The sequence below is a fragment of the Bubalus bubalis genome, chromosome 7, assembly GCF_019923935.1.
Source record: "Bubalus bubalis isolate 160015118507 breed Murrah chromosome 7, NDDB_SH_1, whole genome shotgun sequence".
Classification (NCBI taxonomy): domain Eukaryota; kingdom Metazoa; phylum Chordata; class Mammalia; order Artiodactyla; family Bovidae; genus Bubalus; species Bubalus bubalis.
In genome coordinates this window covers 96,014,461-96,034,024 of record NC_059163.1, presented here as the reverse complement: position 1 = coordinate 96,034,024, position 19,564 = coordinate 96,014,461, and positions in this window count along the sequence as shown.

The window sequence follows — 19,564 nt, the reverse complement described above, 5'->3', positions numbered from 1 at the left end:
AACAGAGAGCGGAAGTAACTCACTCACAGTTATGAAGCCAGTGAAATTAGGAATAAACTCTTCCCACCAACTCAATTCAGTCTCTTGGAATATTTTTTTATCCCAAAGCTCATGCCATTTACCATCAAATAATGAAACTCTTGCATTCTTCCAGGTCAGAATTCATTTCTTCTTTTTCTTTCAAATGAATTGATACTCCAATGAAATTATCATCTCATAAGAGAAGAGGATTTATCTCAATGCTTAAGATTTGCATATTTTGGACAGTAGGATCTAAGTTCCTGAGGTCTGCCTATCTCTCACCTGTCTGAACCACCAGGGAAGCCCCAATAATACTGGAGTGGGTTGCCATTCCCTTCTCTAGAGGATCTTTCTGACCCAGGGATTGAACCTGGGTTTCCTGCATTCTGGGCAGATTCTCTACCATCTGAGTCACCAGAAAGCCTATCCCTCACCAGGAATTTCCTTTCTCTAGCTTGTGAAAGTCTTGAATATCCCCCTAGTTACAATCCACTTCCCTTTGTACTTGGACAGAGTTAATTGACAAAAAAAGCTATGAATTATTTCTGGTCTCTGGTTTCTTTTCTCAGGTCTGGCTTATGTCCTCAAATAAATACAACCAGAGCTCTTTCTTGGTGTCCTCCTCCCAGGTCACTCACTGATTTTCTCTTATTTAGACTCTCCTTTGTGGCACTTAGACTAACCCTTCACTCTATTATTCATTGAGATGACCAAACAGCTCTCTTTGGTTCTGTTTTGTTTCTCCTAGAATAATCAGTTCAACTGTTCCTTGTGATATTATTTTACTACCTATAGATCTATGTAGAAAAGGGTATGATAGTAACTCCAAAATTTCTAGGCAGGAACAAACTATCTGACAGTAATATTAACAACCCAACTTTTATTGACTCATTGCCCCTCACCTCTTGATGCAGGATCTCAATTCTCAGACCCAAGTTCCTCCTAGTTCTTTCTGCTTTCTGGGAATCCAGTGGGTGTCCTATCTACAGTGAAAACAAACATGCATTTTACTTATGTTTACACGCAGCAAATCACCGAAACTCTCGTGTTTAGCACACATATGTTCAGGGTCAAATTCATTCAAGCTTTCCCATTTCAGTTTATTACTGATATTCACAACCAGTAACCCAGGTAAGGGGGGTGGGGGATGACATGTTCCCTCCAGAACTGACAGTGATCTCCAAGACACAGAACATTCCATAGAGCAGTCGTTCTCCTCAAACTACCTGTGCTGAAGAAAGAGTTTTCTCCTCTAATTTGACATAAAACCAATACTTTTGTAAAGTACAAGTAAAATGAACTTCCTGAAAAATAGCATGTTCATGAATGTCACAGCAATGTCAAATTGCTATCAAAGTTTCTGAATGCCTGCTTTCACTCTGTGCATGGCCTGGGACCAAATGTAGACCACACTTTGGGTAGCACTGCCCTTGAACTCGGTATCTTAGCACTCCCCAAATTGCAACATCTTCAAATGGACAAATTGTCCTTCAATTTCAGCCAAAGCACACATCATGAAAAGTCTATAGAAAGCACATGTCTCCAGGTCTGTGCTGCAATTTTATCAGCTTGGCCCTACAAACAGTATTTGTTGCTACTGTTCAGTCACTAAGTTGTGTCAACTCCTTGTAACCCCATGGACTGTAGCATGCCAGGCTTTCCTGTCCTTCACTGCCTTCCAGAGTTTGCCTAAACTGATGTCCATTGAGTCGGTGATGCCATCTAACCATCTCATGTTCTGTCGTTCCCTTCTCCTCCTGCCCTCAATCTTTCCCAGCATCAGAGTCTTTTCTAATAAGTCGATGCTTAGCATAGTCTGTACCAAAGTCTCGTGGAGCCCCTTATGAAGAAATCTTATTTAAACTATTTTCTCTTCTACCACAGACTTAGGCCTGGACTCTAAGGCCCAGTTGAGAAAAGCCTCTATCCTGTCATTCCCAATTCTTCTGTCTCTCACTGTCTTTTCCTCTGAGACATGTCCCCCAAGGAGCAGCTTCCCTCATTTATGAACTCATGAAAATAAATAACTCAGACACAGTGACCCATCCATTTATCAGAATTTTTCTTTCAGCTGAGACTCTGTCTTTGTGTTATTCCTGCTCAATATATGGTAATTCAGACACTGTCTCAGCTATAGTGTGAAAAATTACAGGCTGTGTTATTTTGTCACTCTTTCCTATATAAAAAAAAAAAAAATTGAAATGTGTGTTTCCTGGGAGCTGAGCTCTGTGCTGGGTGCTTTACCTAGAACAGCTTCAAAACCCACAAGGCAATAATGATCAGTAGAGCTGGAATAACTTATGTTCCCTAGAAAAACAGGAACATGAGGAAGTAATGAATAAACATGGTGTGAAAATAAAGTTTAATAGTCATTGCAAGAATCTAGGCTTCTTAACTAGGTGGAGACATGTGGACTAGTCTAGAACAAATTCCTCTATATCAAACGCCAGCTGGGAAAAAAAAAAGAATGATGAAATTTGTTTTGAGGAAAATTTTAAGATTTTGCTTATATGGTTGGAGATACATGTTATAAGAAGGTTTGTGACTATTCATCCATTCTAAGAATCCCCCCCCCCACCCCACCCCCTACTTGCTTGGCCTGTGATTTTAATTCCACCCACACTCTATCTTAACTTCTGTTTATCAACTCAGGCTTTGAGAGAGAAGTGTTATGTGGAGCCCATGCCTCCAAAGACGCTGGTTCATTATCATCGTCAATTCACAGCCTGTTTCCATGTCCATTGTACACACTTCTGCTGTGGTTCTGACCCTCGTTAGTCAACCTCTCTGACTTGGGTTCTGGAGCTATCAACCAAGCCTTCCTTCCCATCTAGGCTCTGACCCTTCTTAGCCAGGGTTTCTTTGTCCCTGCCTCCCAGTAGTAATTATATATGTTTATAGGATCAGTTCCTACTTCCTCTGGTTATTTAGTCTTCTTCTTGTTGTTGTTTAGACTCTAAGTTGTGTCCAAATCTTTGCAACCTCGTGGGTTGCAAAGCCTTCCAGGCTCCTTTGTCCATGGGATTTCCCAGACAAGAATACTGGAGTGAGTTGTCATTTCCTTCTCCAGGGGATCATCCCAATCCAGGGATTGAACTTGTGTCTCCTGCATTGGCAGGTGGATTCTTTACCACTGAGCCATCCAGGAAGCCCAGTGTTTAGTTATAACCATCCAGAACTTGGCCAGCTACTGCATATCTATTGGTTTTCCCTGCCTACTGCCTGTCCCTCTTCAGCTAACAGAGCCCCTTGTTCCTTGTGAAGGAGGACTTTACACGCAGGTGGGGTGGAGCTGACCCTACAGTATTCACGCCTCAGGCACTGCACTTGTTTCAGAAACAGGCCCATGACTCAGGCCGGACCCCCAGAGGGACGTATTAGTCTCAGTTCTCTGAAGAGTTTCTCTTTCTCCTGAGGGAGTTTTTGAGGCAATTGGAGACATTGTTTGAACCCCTGGTTCAATACAATCCTGAAGGCAGTATGAACGTATTTATGTCAGCATTTATTTTAATAAAGCTAAATTAGATTAAGATTTTTGTCATTTGCAGCTGAAGTGCTTCTGGTTAAATCACTGATCTAACTGAAAATCCAACTGTGATCACATAGACTCTGGACTTTGTGTCTCTATTTAAATCTAGGGTACATCCACAGCCTATTATAAGCCAACTGTGCTTTCTTTGTCTGCATTGCCATGTTTTTTCCACCCTCCTGTTCTGGACTTTTCAGGGTTATTCTGATTTGCTATATAAGATCTGATGTGAAAATATGGTGCAAAGAAAGTCCAAGATGCCCTCTAGTCTGTATATATTAAACAATAGAGTTTCAAAGAGAAAACAGTGGCCCAAGTTAACAGCAGAGTACTGAATAATAAAGAAATTAATTTATAAATATTGATGCCAAGTCCATTATTAGCAACTACTGGAAGAACAGAATCACAGGGATGTTGTCAGAAAAGAATTCTTAAGAAAATAAATGCAAATTTTTAATATCATCTACAATCAATTAAAAAAACTAGTTTAGAGTGATGAGAAATAAAGAAAATATAATGGGAATTTTAAAATTGGCTACTATATTTTATATAATTTTTAGGAATAATCTGTACACTAAACTTGTAAAGAGAGACTGTAATAAGCTTATCAATCAACATTTTTATTACGATGTACAATACATGCTTGTTGATGGTTTAGCAAAAAGAAAGGGGGGATTTTTCTTAGACACATACAGTACTATAAAACAACTTTAATCTTTTGTCTTTTATCCATTAATTATGTTTGCCTTCTACCAACTGGAAGTGGGATATCTCTGTGGAGAGTTTTTTTTATTGCTTTATGGAACAGTAAGCCCAAACAAATGAAAGGCCGCAATTGAAATCATTGTGGAGGAGATTCAATCTTGTAGCAGAGATTGTCAACGCTTCTCAAAGGAGATATGACGTTTCAGGGTAAAATCTTGCCAAAGGTCAAAATGTGGTGGAAAAAAAAGGGACAGATGCAAAATCAGTCCATATGAGGTTGCTTCTCAAGGAAGAGGTTTGGAAGATCAAGGTATAAAAGATATTGAAAATTCACAATTTAAGATGGTCAAATATGAGAGGATTTTAGACTAGTTGGCAACAGAGGATAAAGTATTAGTTGTGATCAATAAAGTGTTAATTAATTAAGGCTGTTTAGAATAGACATACCACGATTATTTTAAAAATAGAATTAACACTATTATGAAAAAATGTCAGAAAGACTAAAACATGCAATTAAGACACACAGTTAAATATGAAATAACTCAGGAGAAGGACACACTTTATTTATAGTGACTTTTAACATGTAATTTTGAAATGCATTGTTTGAAAGGTCAAATAACAGATAACTGATCAGGATATAGACGTAAGACTGGAAAACAGAATTAAACATGGTTATTTTAAAGAATAGGTAAAAGAAAATATTTATGCTTTATATGCCACATCAAAAATATACTAATAAAATACATATGCAGATACAAAGAGATAAAGCATGTGATGCTATTTGGAAAGCAAAGAGCTACATAAAAGTAAAGCACTGTATTATAAATATTATACTTGAAGTCCTTTCATTTCAAGATTCATGTTCATATAAAAAGAATCAATGTCTTGCTTTGGATAGTTTCCCCCCTTTTTCTCTTTTTTGGGAGTACAGTGATGGTTTTGAAAGAAATAAAATGAGTGTTATAAATACAGTCCATATTTGAGTATACATTTTTTAGCAGCACTATTCAAAAGTGGCTAAAAACAAGTAATCAAGAAAGACTGAGAAGGGAGTAAAAACCTAAAAAAAAGAAAGTCAGTGAATGAAAGATTTAGAAATATTTGCATTATTTCATAGCCATTGAGTTAAAACCAAAAGCATACAGATTATTATCGATCATAGAATGACTCAGAACACATGGGATTGAATTTCCCAATAATCCATGATCATACATGCTGTTATCTTTATATATCACCTGCATTATACAATGTATCCCAGATAATACCTTTTGGTCTACAGAAGAAGGTATATTATATATACAGCCCTGGGAACATGTATTTTTCAGTTGAGATTTAAATTCTGATATGTCTACCTGAGCTGCAATACTGATTCTGGAAGGTGAGATGAGTCATTCTATAAAGAATTGTAAACCAGTGGTAAATTATCCAAAAGAGTGGAGGGTGGGAGCAATAGTGAGAGGATATAGTGAAACTGTAAGGTGGTATATTTGAAGAAGCAGATTCAGTGTTACTCATTGTAATTTTTCTATATGGTAGATAGCATGGTTTCATTTTTGTAAGACAAATTAAAGAAAGGATGTGAGATTTTTACTCTCACGAAAGGGCATGTTGAAAGGAAGTAAGTGTTTAAATATCTCTTGTAAGACTACTTTTAGACAGGAAGAGTGCTACAAACAGGAGATGCAAGATTTAAAAATATAGTATTTCTCTTCCTGGAGCTTCTGGGCTGTCTGAGTCTGTTCGGATTGCCATAACAAAATACTATAGACAGGATGGCTTAAAAAATAACAAATTTTTTTTTTTTCCTCATTGGTCTTGGGACTGGGAGGTCTAAGATCAGGGTGCCAACCCATTGTGTTCCTGGTGAGAACTTTCTTCCTGACTTTCAGGTGGCCACCTTCTCTCTATGTCCTTTCATAAAATTTCCTCACTTGTGTCTTTCGGGATTAATCCCATAGAACAGGAGCTCCGTCTAACCTAATCATGCTCCTAAGTTGACCACCAAGTTGGGAGTTGGGGCATCAACATATGAATTAAGGGGAACAGAGATCAGTTCATAACACTGGCTAAAGAAGACAAAGAGAATTCACAGACTGACGAGTCTTCATAAAGTAAACTATTACAACCTTCTATGTTAATAAATAAAAAACACAAAAATCTCAGTCACTCCAATGTGCCTGTTCCACTCAAATCCACACTGCCCATACTAGTGTCTAATGGCATTAATTGGTTTTTAATGTCATTAGTTGTGCTTGTTTTGAAAATTTATGTAGTGGAGTTATATAATACATACTATTTTGTGTCTGGCTTTTCTTCACAGGGCTTCCCACATAGCTCAGTTGGTAAAGCATCTGCCTGCAATGCGGGAGACCTGGGTTCAACTCCTGGGTCGAGAAGTTCCCCTGGAGAAGGAAATGGCAATCCACTCCAGTAGTCTTGCCTGGAGAATCCCATGGAATAGGACCCTGCCAGGCTACAGTTCATGAGATCACCAAGAGTAGGACACAACTTAGCATTATCTTTCTTCACAGTAATAGTCTGAGATTCATCAATATTTTTGGTGTAGCAATATTTTATTTATTTTCATAGCCTTACAGTAGTCCATTACCCGTTTTATTTTTGGTGGTCATTTTCCCCTCACTTTTGACTATTACAAATAACACAATTTATAAATACTTTTGTATATGTGCTTTGGGATGCAGACAGCACTTGTCTGATAGGTGTATACCCAGGAATGGAAATGCTGAGCTAGAGTATTCATATTTTTAGGTACTACTGCACTGATCTCCATAGTGGTACTACAAATGTAACCCCCCACAACAGTGTCTGACAGTCCCAGTTATGCTACATCTTTGCCATTGTATGGTGTTGTTAGTCTAATTCATTGGCCATTCTGGTATGTGTATAATCGTATCTAATTCTGATTTTAATTTGCATTTCCCGTAGACAGGGAGGCCTGGCGTGCTGCGATTCATGGGATTGCAAAGAGTCAGACACGACTGAGCAACTGAACCGAACCGAAACACTTTTTGATGCATTTTTGCCAAGTTTTTTATTTGGTTGTCTGGGGATTATTTTCTTATTGATTTTTAGGAGTTCTTTATGAAAGTGAAAAAGTGAAAGTCGCTCAGTCGTCTGTCTCTTTGCCATCTCATGGACTATACAGTTCATGGAATTCTTCAGGCCAGAATACTGGAGTGGGTAGCCTTTCCATTCTCCAGGGGAATCTTCCCAACCCAGGGATCAAACCCAGGTCTCCTGCATTGCCAGTGGATTCTTTATCAGCTGAGCCACCAGGGAAACCCAATAATACTGGAATGGGTAGCTTATCCCTTCTCCAGTGAATCTTCCTGACTCAGGAATCAAAGCAGGGTCTCCTGCATTGCAGGTGGATTTTTTACCAACTGAGCTATCAAGGAAGCCCTAAAAAAGGGAAATGCCAGGTGTAACCTAATGACTTGACTCTGATCTTTATATATTCTACAAATATACAATTTGTCAGTTACATACGTTGCAAATATGTTCTGCCTCACTGTGGTTTATCACTCTCTTAATAGTAACTTTCACTAAATAGGAATCTTAATTTTAAAATATTTAAATTATCAATCTTTTCCTTAATGCTTAGGAATAACTGTTTTCTGTTTAAGAAATAGTCACCAATACCAAAGCCTTAAATACATTCCATTTGTAATTTTCTAAAGTTTTATGCTGTATCTTTTATATTAAAAATAATTTAATAATAATAAGTATATTCATAATATAACCCACCTAGAATTTGGAGGGTTTTTTATGAGAGTTATGTTTTATTCACTGGGATTTTTAGGACTTCAAGCCCAGGAGACAGCAACTCAAGCAACAGTGAGAGAACTGCTCTGAGGAGGCAAAGGGGACAGCCAGGTTATATAGAAGTTTTGCAACAAAGGGAAGGTACTCTGAATATCTCCTCCTGAGAAATCTGTATGCAGGTCAAGAAGCAACAGTCAGAACTGGACATGGAACAATAGACTGGTTCCAAATTGGGAAAGGAGTATGTCAAGGTTGTGTATTTTCACCCTGCTTATTTAACTTATATGCAGAGTACATCATGTGAAATGCCAGGCTGGATGAAACACAAGCTGGAATCAAGATTGCCAGGAGAAATATCAATAACTTCCGATAAGCAGATGACACCACCCTTATGGCAGAAAGCAAAGAAGAACTAAAGAGCCTCATGATGAAAGTGAAAGAAGAGAGTGAAAAAGTTGGCTTAAAACTCAACATTCAAAAAATGAAGCTCATGGTATCTGGTCCCATCACTTCATGGCAAATAGATGGGGAAACAATGGAAACAGTGACAGACTATTTTGAGAGGCTCCAAAATCACTGTAAATGGTGACTGCAGCCATGAAATTAAAAGATCCTTGCTCCTTGGAAGAAAAGCTATAACCAATCTAGACAGCATATTAAAAGTAGAGACATTACTTTATCAACAAAGGTCTGTGTAGTCAAAGCTATGGTTTTTCCAGTGGTCATGTATGGATGTGAGAGTTGGACTATAAAGAAAGCTGAGCGCAGAAGAATTGATGCTTTTGAACTGTGGTGCTGGAGAAGACTCTTGAGAGTCCCTTGGACTACAAGGAGATCCAACCAGTCCATTCTAAAGGAGATCAGTCCTGGGTGTTCATTGGAAGGACTGATGCTGAAGCTGAAACTCCAATACTTTGGCCACCTGATGCTCAGAACTGACTCATTTGAAAAGACCCTGATGCTGGGAAAGATGGAAGGCGGGAAGAGAAGGGGATGACAGAGGATGAGATGGTTGGATGGCATCACCGACTCAACGGACATGAGTTTGAGTAAGCCTCCAGAGTTGGTGATAGACAGGGAAGCCTGTCATGCTGCAGTCCATGGGGTTGCAAAGTCAGAAACAACTGAGAGACTGAACTGAACTGAGTCTGAATATCAAAAGATTATTGTTAATTATAGAAAACCAGATATCCCAAGTTAAGGAATTTAGCGTTTTTCTATGTATGGGAACATGCAAGTGTCTGGAGTCACTGAAATCATTCCTTTCATATGCATCTCAGCTATCCTGGGCCTGTATCCTGTGTTTTTCACATCCTGAGCTCTCTTGTGGCTCACATTAGGGAGTTTATTATGTGAGAGAGGTTACTATTTTCTGAAAGGGATATCCAAATGAACCAGCATCATTTATTGGATAGGCAATATTTTCCCTATTGCTCTAAAGCACTGTCTTGTCATGAGTCAAGTGGCTTTATATACTTTGGTTTATTTCTGGACTCTCTAGTCTATGTCAGTGGCCTATTTATATTTTTACCCAAGTCTACATTGTCGTTATAACTGTGGCTTAATAATAATTCTTACAATCTCATAGTGTGAGTGTTAAAACTTTGTTCTGCTTCAAGTTTGGCTATTCTTGACTATTTGTATTAAATTTTAGAATCTTGTCAATTTCTACAAAATAAAACTTCTGGAATTTCTATTGGTATTACATTTATGGATCAATCTGGAAAAAACTGACTGTTCTATTCATAATATGCCAGGCTCCTCTGTCCATGGGGATTCTCCAGGCAAGAATACTGGAGTGGGTTGCCATTTTGTTCTCCGGGGGATATTCCTGACCCAGGGATCGAACTCAGGTCTCCCACATTGCAGCCAGATTCTTTACCAATCGAGCCACCAGGGAAACCTAAGAATATTGGAATCGGTAGCTAATCCCTTCTTCAGGGGATCCTCCTGACCCAGGAATCAAACCAGGGTCTCCTGCATTGCAAGCGGATTCTTTACCAGCTGAGCTACCAGTAAAGCCCTCCTCATATTAAGGCTTTCCTTAATCTTTAAAAAATATTTTTATTTTTCCATATACTGTTTTTGTACAAATTTTGTGAGATTTACTATTAGGTATTCAATGGTTTTTAAAATAAAAATTTTGATGGGGACCATTTTTAAAGTCTTTACTGAATTTGTTACACTATTACATCTGTTTTATGTTGTTTGGTTTTTTGGCTGGGAGGCACATGGGAACTTAGCTCCCTGACCAGAGATCAAACCCACACTCCCTGCATTGGAAGGTGATATCTTAACCACTGGACTCCAAGGAAGTCCCCTGTTCAATGGCTTTTGAGTTATTACAAATAATAACAATTTTCTTAATTTTAATTTATAAGTATTTGTAGACTACTTACAGAAATGTAAAGAAATAGTGAATTTTGTTTACTAACTTTATATCCAAAGGCCATTTTAAGTGTAGGCATTAATTCCAATATTTTCTCCATAGATTTTTAAGGATTTTCTACATGGATATAATGTAATCTGGAGAAGACACTTTTGTTCTTCCTTTTTCATTCTTATTGTTTTTCATAATATGTTGCACTGGCTACAGTCTTAAGTATATATTTAAACAGAAGTGGTGATAACAGTTATATTTATCCTACTTTTTATTTCAGATGGAAATCTAACTCTCAGTATTTTTTAGGTACCATTTAATCTAAAGGGGAATTTTCTTTATTCCTCATTTAGGAATAGTTTTTGTGATAGCTGTTTTTTTCTGGAACTTTTGATTTTTCATATGATTTTTCTCCTTTATTTTATTAATGTGATACATTACATTGATTGGTTAACGATTACCCAGTTTTGCATTCAAGAATAAATCCAACTTGGTTATGATGTTGTTTTTCAGTTTTGTTTTTTTTTTTCTGGATTTGCTTTGCTCTTTTTTTAAGGGACTTAAGAATATTGGTGTATTTTTTTTTCCATTCTTGTAAAAATTTACTGACCTTGAAAATTTCCTCTTCTTTGCTTTTCTCTGATATAGTTCATATATGATGGTTAAGTTTTCTAAAATTATTTGCATAATTCATTATTGAAATAAACACAGTCAAATTTTCTTGGAAGAAGGTTTTTATTTAGAGATCCAACTAATTTAATAGATATTGGACCATTGCTTTCATTTTTTCAGTTCTTCTTGTGTCAGTTTTGGTATATTGTCATAGCTCTTTTTTAGGGGAGAGATTTTGTCAATTTTATCTGTTTTCCACTTCTATGGAATAAAGTTCTTTCCAACTTGCTGTTATCATCATTTTGATAATGATAGTTAATGTCTTAGTAGTGTCCTTTTTCATTTCTGACAGTAATTTTTTCTCCCTCTACTTTCTTGGTCAGGCTAAACAAATTTATCAGTTTTATGAACATTTTCACAGAAATAGTTTAGACTTTCTTCATTTTCTTTGTATTGTTTTCCTTCTACATTATTAATTTTCACTATTATTGTCATTTCCTCCTTTCTACTACCTTTGTGTTTAATCTGCTGTTGTCTTCTAACTGCTTGAGTTGAATCATTTTAGAATATTGATTTTAGTCTTTTTCTTTTATAATAATTTTATTATTATAGCAAAATAGACACAATATAAGTACACATACACTAGTTTTGATGTCATATTTTAATTATCAATCAGTTCAAACTAGTTTCTAATTTACATTTTTATTTTTTCTTTGATCCATGGGTGATGTGCAAGTTTGTTGCTTAATTTTAAGAGTTAGCAATATTCTTACGATCCCTTTGCTATTGATTTTTTGATTAATTCTACTACAGAAAACACATTCTAATTTTATTCTTTTATATTGGTACAACTTGCTTCGTTTCACAGTGTATGGCAAATTTTGATAAATGCCCCACATGCACTTGGAAGCAACGTCTGTTCTGTGGTTGGAAGTGATTACATAAATAGGTAGGTATGTTGGTAGATAGATAGCAAAAGCATCAGTTAGGTGATTTGTAATTGTGGGGTTCAATTCTTCCTTTCTCACTTACTAATAGAAATATTGTTCTGTCAGTTAATAATGGACATGTTAAAAAGGAGTGTTTATAAAATGTCCCTGTTTCATTCTATCAGTTACTATTACTATTCGGTGCTACCACTAATATTACTATTAGGTTCATAAAAATGTATAAATATTATTTCCTCTTCTACTTTTTCCTTTATTATTATGAAATATCCATTTTTATCCCAAGTAATGCTTCTCACCTTAAAGACTACTTTGTCTGATATTTATATAGCTCCACTAGCTTTCTTCCAGATACTGTTTGTATGATATATATTTTCCCATCTTTTTACTTTCAGTTTTCCTGTATATTTATATAATATACAATACACATAATTACATTAGGCTGATTGATAGCATTTTTAAGTGCTGTATTTTCTTAAATCTAGTTTGATAATCTCTGTCTTTAACAGCAGAAGTCAGTAAATTTTTTCTGTAAAAAACCAGAGTGTAAATATAGTAGACCTTGTGGGTTACATCCAGTATGTGTCAAAGTTACTCAACTCTGCTATTGTAGCGGAAAGCTGCTATAGAAAACACACAGATGAATGACCATGACTATGTTCCAATAAAACTTTATCAGTTAAAAAAAAAGCAAGCAGGCAACAAGCTAGTTTCAGCCTGGGAAGTGTAGTTTTCCCACTCTTTTAAAAATTATTAATTAACTTCATACTGATTGGTCTACCTGATATGTTGAAAGTTGACTCATTTGTTTTCTCTTTGTCTTACTTGTTATACATTCTTTTTTCTTTTTTTCTGTAATGATGACTTTAAAAAGATATTGTTTTTAAAGTGTTGTTCTACTTTTACTTTTATTTTTTATTATTTTTTACTAGGAATGTCGATCTGCAGCAAGCTAATGTGGCATAACCAAATGAATTTTTAATTTTTCTCTTTGTGTGTCCATAATCTCGTTTTTCTCACTAAATACAGATGGAGGAAAGGAGGTTCATAGCAACATATCCTCTCCTATGTCCTGAAAGAACTCAAATTAATGAAAGACATCATATATTTCAAGTTAGTTTTGGTTTAATTTTTGATACCAGCAGGATCTGCAATCCTATTTATGTTTACATCTTGTAGTTTTGGGGTCAGCTCTCCTGATCTTTTCCTATTACAGTCTATGAGGTTGATATGCATTAATGTTCCCTTCCACAGTCACACCCACTCAAATGAGCAGGCACCTTATCATATACCTTCTTAATGGGTTATTGAATTGCTTATTTGGCCACTTAGTCATAATTTCAAATGCCTGTAACTTCACTTTGCAGAGCAAATTACTTCAACCACAATTGATCAGAATAAAACCACATATTCTGCTAGGAAGTCTTTCAACTACAAGGCATTAAGAAATAACTATTTTCTCCATCTCCTGTTTTCCATTAAATATCTTGATTTTTTTTAATTGGGTAATGACATTTATAACCCACTTATTGCCTATTTATGCTATTTCATTTATTCTTTCACTACATAATCTCTCATGAAAATTTGTTCTGTATAAAATAAATATTAAACTTAAAAGTCATCTATGATTAATCTGGGGCTTCCCAGAAGATCCCCTGGAAGATAGCTTGGCAACCCACTCCTGGATTCTTTCCTGGAAGATCCCATGGACAGAGAAGCCAGGCAGGTAACAGTCCACAGGGCTGCAAAGAGTCAGACATGCCTGAAGCAACTTAGCAAGCACACACACATGAAGGTGGTCAGTGGTGAAGAGTCTACCTGCCAGTACAGGAGATGCAAGAGACACAGGTTTGATCCCTGGGTCTGGAAGATCCTCTGGAGGAGGAAATGGCAACGTACTGCAGTATTTCTCATCTGAAAAATTCCATGGACAGAGAAGACTGGCGAGCCATAGTCCATGGGGTCTCAAAGAGTCAGACATGACTGAGAGACTGAGAATGGGCATGATCAGCTTATCCAAACATTTAAATAAAAATAACACAATGACTAAGACATTAAAGAATGTTATCATCTTTCAAACAAATATTCCTGTCTTTTATCATGTTTCTATAGTAAATGTGTAAAGAAAGACACATGCAAAGTGAATAAACTTGGTTAACTCCAGGTAGAACAGGCGATGTACCATTGTTCGTGCCCAGATCAGTTTGTCTGTTAATCAACATGTACTGTGTCCAGTGTTGGTTGGGGCAGTGACTCTTAATCAGCAGAATGACAGTTTTAAATAAACATCAGGGGTCCTAATCCCTAAGGTACAATAACTCAGAGCATGTGGATTATTCAAGAGTTCTACAAATGATTGGAATGCATGGTCTTTTCTGAGAAATACTGCTTTAAGCCATTGGAGGATACAGAAGAAACAGGTCTTGACTTAGTAAATTTGAAAAAAAAAAATCGGGAAGACTTTAAAATGTATAAAATAACATGTAATTAAAAATTGAATTTTCTGGCACAGTGTGAGTTAGAAAGGCTTCATTAGGAAGATTAGAACTGATCTGTAGCTTCAAGAACAGGTTGGATTTGCAGAGCTGGTATAAGTACATGGGAAGGGGACAATATAATATTACAAGCAAGAGCATAGAGGCAGAAGTAATAATCGCTTGGGAATCAATACAAAGAATAAGCTAGTCAACTCAAAGTAGAAACTGCTTTTGTTTTGTTCACAGCTTTATGCACAATATATCACCTGTTGAACAAACATGAATAAATGAATGAACCAATCAATCTATTAATAATGAGAGTGGCATGTACTTTATCCTGGAGTAGTGGAAAATAGTTATGCATATTTAGAGCACGATCAAATTATGGATGACCTTGAAAGCCAGTAAAAGAGCTAAAGCAGGTATCAGTAAATAAAAATAATGTCTGAGCTAGATTCATCAGGGAATCACAAACAACATGTACTGAGATTCCACCTTTGACAAAAAGGCCAGCTGGAAATGTGCTTCAGGAATACAGGCGTGTGATAATTAAGGTCTTGCACTGTTTTCAGAAAATAAAACATACCTAGCAAATGAAGACAGCGTTGCTGTTTAGTCGCTCAGTCGTGTCCAACTCTTTTGTGATCCCATGGATTGTAGCCCATCACGGTTCCTCTGTCCTTAGGATTTTCCAGACAAGAATACCGGAGTGGGCTGCAATTTCCTTTTCCAGAAGAGGACATTTATAGTCTAAAAAAATTCTTGAAAGCAGACTTCAAATGTTATGTAATATTATTTGATTATTCAATTAAATACTGCACTTATAATAGCTAATTTGATGATTTTTTGCCCTTCACTTGCATTTGTCCTCTGAGTCATTCCTCATCTGCTGTCTTCATCCTTTCACACCAACCCCCTTATTCTTGAACTTTTAATCCTTAAATATATTTAGCTAAAAACATTAAATACTAGAAAATTCTAGTTGCTGAAATTCTGATCATAATAGACTATATTCTATTTGCTTGATATTTTAAAAACTTGATTTAGACCACTATTTTTGATTTATTCTAGAGTGAGGATGGAAGAATAAAAATGAAACATCAAAAAGTAATCTTAAAAAGACAAGAGATGTTAATATTCTCAGATAATCATTTTAGTATATAACGTGTATAAATCAGGTAGTTTAGGTTTGGTCAGAAATTTGTGGTCTGTCATTTTTTTTTAAACTTTTTTAAAAAAGTCTGGACAATATTTCACAACTTTTGTATTTAAATATATTTTATAGACCATTACTTTCTTCTCCCATGACTTATTAGTTTTTCATAAAAAATCCTAATTTAGCCATATGAATTAATGTGTTTACTTGAAGAAATAAAGCCATTTCACAAGCTGAGAATATGTGACATGATGACCATAGAATTACATTACACAATGTTTTAACAGCATATAGAATGGAAGTTATGAGTCTGAAGCTTAAAAAAAAAAACAAAAACTGTAATTAGCAGAACTTTGATTGCTGGAATTATGAGAGAAAGAAGAAAAATCTAATGTACTGAATATCCTCACTCATAATTACCTGTAGTATGACTGAGGAAATTCTGAAAGAAGAAAATAACATGTAAGTCTATATAGAAAATGAGATATTCAAAGGCATACATTCACTCTTTCAGACCTTTGGGGGAATGATGCAACCAATTCAAGGAATTACTGTCCATCCTAATGGACTAAACCGGTAAGGGGAAGATATATTTCCTCTGGTTCATATTACCAGGAAGTTTTAGCTACAATGAAAATCTATTCAGCATGAGAACAGAAAACTTGTATTATTATGGTTTAGATAGGCTGGAAACAGGAGGAATTTTTTCTGAAAAAGACCAAAAAAAAAAAAATGATGTCAAATGCATAAATTATTGCTGGTTTTAATGGGTTGAGATGCCCTTAGGTAGGAGAAATTAACAGCTTCCAATGCACCAAAACATCTACCTCTAAAAAGCTGAACTCTGTCAATGCTCACTGGATATGCCTCCGCCAACAGCCCTCTCTAAGTTGCTTGTTTTGACACCATCCACGGATTAACAGCTGACCTTTGAAAACCCCTGGTTATCTGAAAGCTGACGTTTCTGTCTTACTAATGCCAATGTACCTAGTCTTAGACGAGAATTTTTAAATGGGGGGAAATGGTTTTGCACACAAAAGGCGCATTAGCTTGAACATCGGCATATTTGTGTTTGAGTATAGGTATCTACCAAGAACCCAAACCAAAGTGGAACTACAAGAGTATTTAAATCATGCACGGATTTTCGAGACAGAGGGAGACATCTACTGGTCCATTTATTACTGATCCCAAGCACCTCCCCCTCCACTGTAATTAACGTAACATTTTCTCTTTACAGCTGACAGCCAAGAGCATAATTAGAGTCTAATAAAACACGGGAAAGTCACAAATGCAAAGTGGAATAAACAGTAAACAGTGAGGGAAGAGAGGCTCCGGGAGTGTGATGGCTGGGTAATGCCTTAGATAAACTGTGTGCACATTGACACTGTCACGCTCTCCGCAGCCCCAAGTGTGCTGGTAGCCTGGTGCAGACAGACAGCTCGAATTAATCCCAAGAGGAGCGCATGACAGGCGAGTGGAGCAGACAATTAGAATGAAGGAGGAAATTGGAAATGGCAAAGGTGTGAACATATGTCAAATTACAACTAAATGATAAATTACAATTCTGTCATTGGAATAAGCGGTAATTAAGAAAGATTTCAGCTATCCCTCTTGAAAAAAATAAGAGAATCACATTTTTCTCCTCCCAGTTTAGATTTGTTTGCTGAATTGTTTCCATCCATCTCACACAAGGGGCTGGATCTTCCTGACTTTGGGGGCTGCATTATTTGTGTACATTACGGATAATTCTTCCCACCCCCACTTCCCCATTTTCCACACTGGCAGAATAATAGTGTCAAAATGAACAGGAAGCTGATAGTATCTGATATAAAAACCTGCACTGAGGTTTGGAGAGAAAAAAAAAAAGAAAAGGAAAACGAGGTTTGCTGCTGAAGCTGCTGCTGCACTCTAATTATTTTAAACAAGCCCTGCACAGTCCAGCTGACAATTAGGAAAGTCTGCTTTATGGCTTGGGGGATTCACACGAAACCTCATAATCACTGTATACACGTCCTTTTCGTTTAGACAGTAATGAATGTGGGTGGGGGTTCTTGGCAGTTTTCGGCCACTTAACCACAATTTAAAACAGCTGTGTAATTATCTTGAGTTTTTTTGTGTTTTTTTTTTTTTTTTTAATCCACCATCCAATTCCAATTTAGAGTTTCAAACACCTGTGGTTTGTTACAACTGTTGGGACCAAGGGCGGGTGGGGGAGGGTGTGACAGAAGAAAAATGCAGTGCTGGCAAAGAGTGCGAGAGAGGGCTCCTTGTCCCTTGGGGCCACTACATGCCAGGACCCGGAGAAAGAAAGGCAAGTCTCACATTTAAACATGAGGTAGTGTGTGCAAGGAGGTGGTCTCCAGCAGAGTCAAGACTGTGCAGGCTAGTCTTCAACTCCTTAAAAAAGCAGACATGTCTCTGACATATAATTCTTGCAAACTCTTTTTAAAATGGGGAAAAATAATATGCCAGTGGAACAGGCCATACAGGTCCTGTACCCATGGTGACGATTGTGGTTATTTAGCACATCTCAAAACAGAATTGCATTTGATGATCAGTTCCACCTATTATTAGGTGAATACTTAAACATTAATTTTAGAAATGTTACAACAACCCAAATCATAGTAATAGTAAATTACATGAGGATTTGGGCTGAAACAAAATTTCTTATCATGTAAGCAAGTATCCACTGCATTATTTTAATTTTATAAGATAAACTAACTAAATTTTCTGTGCATTATTTATGATTTTGTAAATGCTTATACCATTAAATAGGTATAGTTCTACATTCACAGAATAATGACTGAGTACAATTACATAAGTCTAAAAAAGAAGACTGAAATAGTGAAAGCTCCTCTTAGAACATATGCAAATATTTATATCATTTCTTTTCCACCCTCCTTCTGGGGCAAAAAAAAGAGACAAATAACCAAAAAGCTAAATAAAATTCCCTAACAGAGAGGTCAGAAGCTCCAATGATCTTCCAGTATAAATCAATTTCTAGCTGCTGTGGCCAGATATTATGGTTCAAGGCCTTGAAAGCTTAATTGGGGAAGCATGTTAAAAGTTAAAGGGCCAGAGTCACGTTAATTACATGAGAATTTCCTTGTAGAAAATCTGCTCAGCACAATGCCACCCTCCCTCTTTGTGAGACAGGAATATGCTTCTCCACTACACATTTGTAATTTGATTAGGTTTATTTTAAAATCAATTTATTTACAGACACCTGTATGCTTCACAAGCAATAGGGACTAATATGTTCATTTATTATATTTTTAGTACAGTTTGGGTTAAGAAGAAGCTTCTAACTTTATGCCAGAAGGGTCTAAATATGGAACACATTAAGAGTTAGATTTCAATTCTTCCTTCTCTTGAGAAGTAAGAGGTGAGAAAAAAAGAATTATAATTATTGCTCCAATACTGTTTCTGCCCAGAAATAGGAGTTCTTTTAAAGAAACATGAACATAGGAGAGTAATCAGAAAAGATCTTTGACTTTAATGCCAATTGAGGGAAAACCTTCATAAAATAAAATCTGACAAAAACATCAATAATAAAAATGAATGGAGAATGATGTCAGTCATTATGTCATTGTTCTAGTATGTGGTCTTTGACCCTGGTTCCTGACACAGAGTTCCTAAATCCTTTGGAATTCCCTGGGTAATAACAATATATTTTGTTCTAATGAGCTGAGTTTTGGTGGGCTCCTGGATAGGAACTAGTCATCAGAAAGACCAAGAGATGATTAGAAGATTGCAATTTTTATCCTCATGCCCCATTCTCTAGTCTATCAAGCCTAGGTGTGGAGAAGGCAATGGCACCCCACTCCAGTACTCTTGCCTGGAAAATCCTATGGATGAAAGAGCCTGGTAGGCTCCAGTCCATGGGGTCGCTAAGAGTCGGGCACGACTGAGCGACTTCACTTTCACTTTTCACTTTCATGTGTTGAAGAA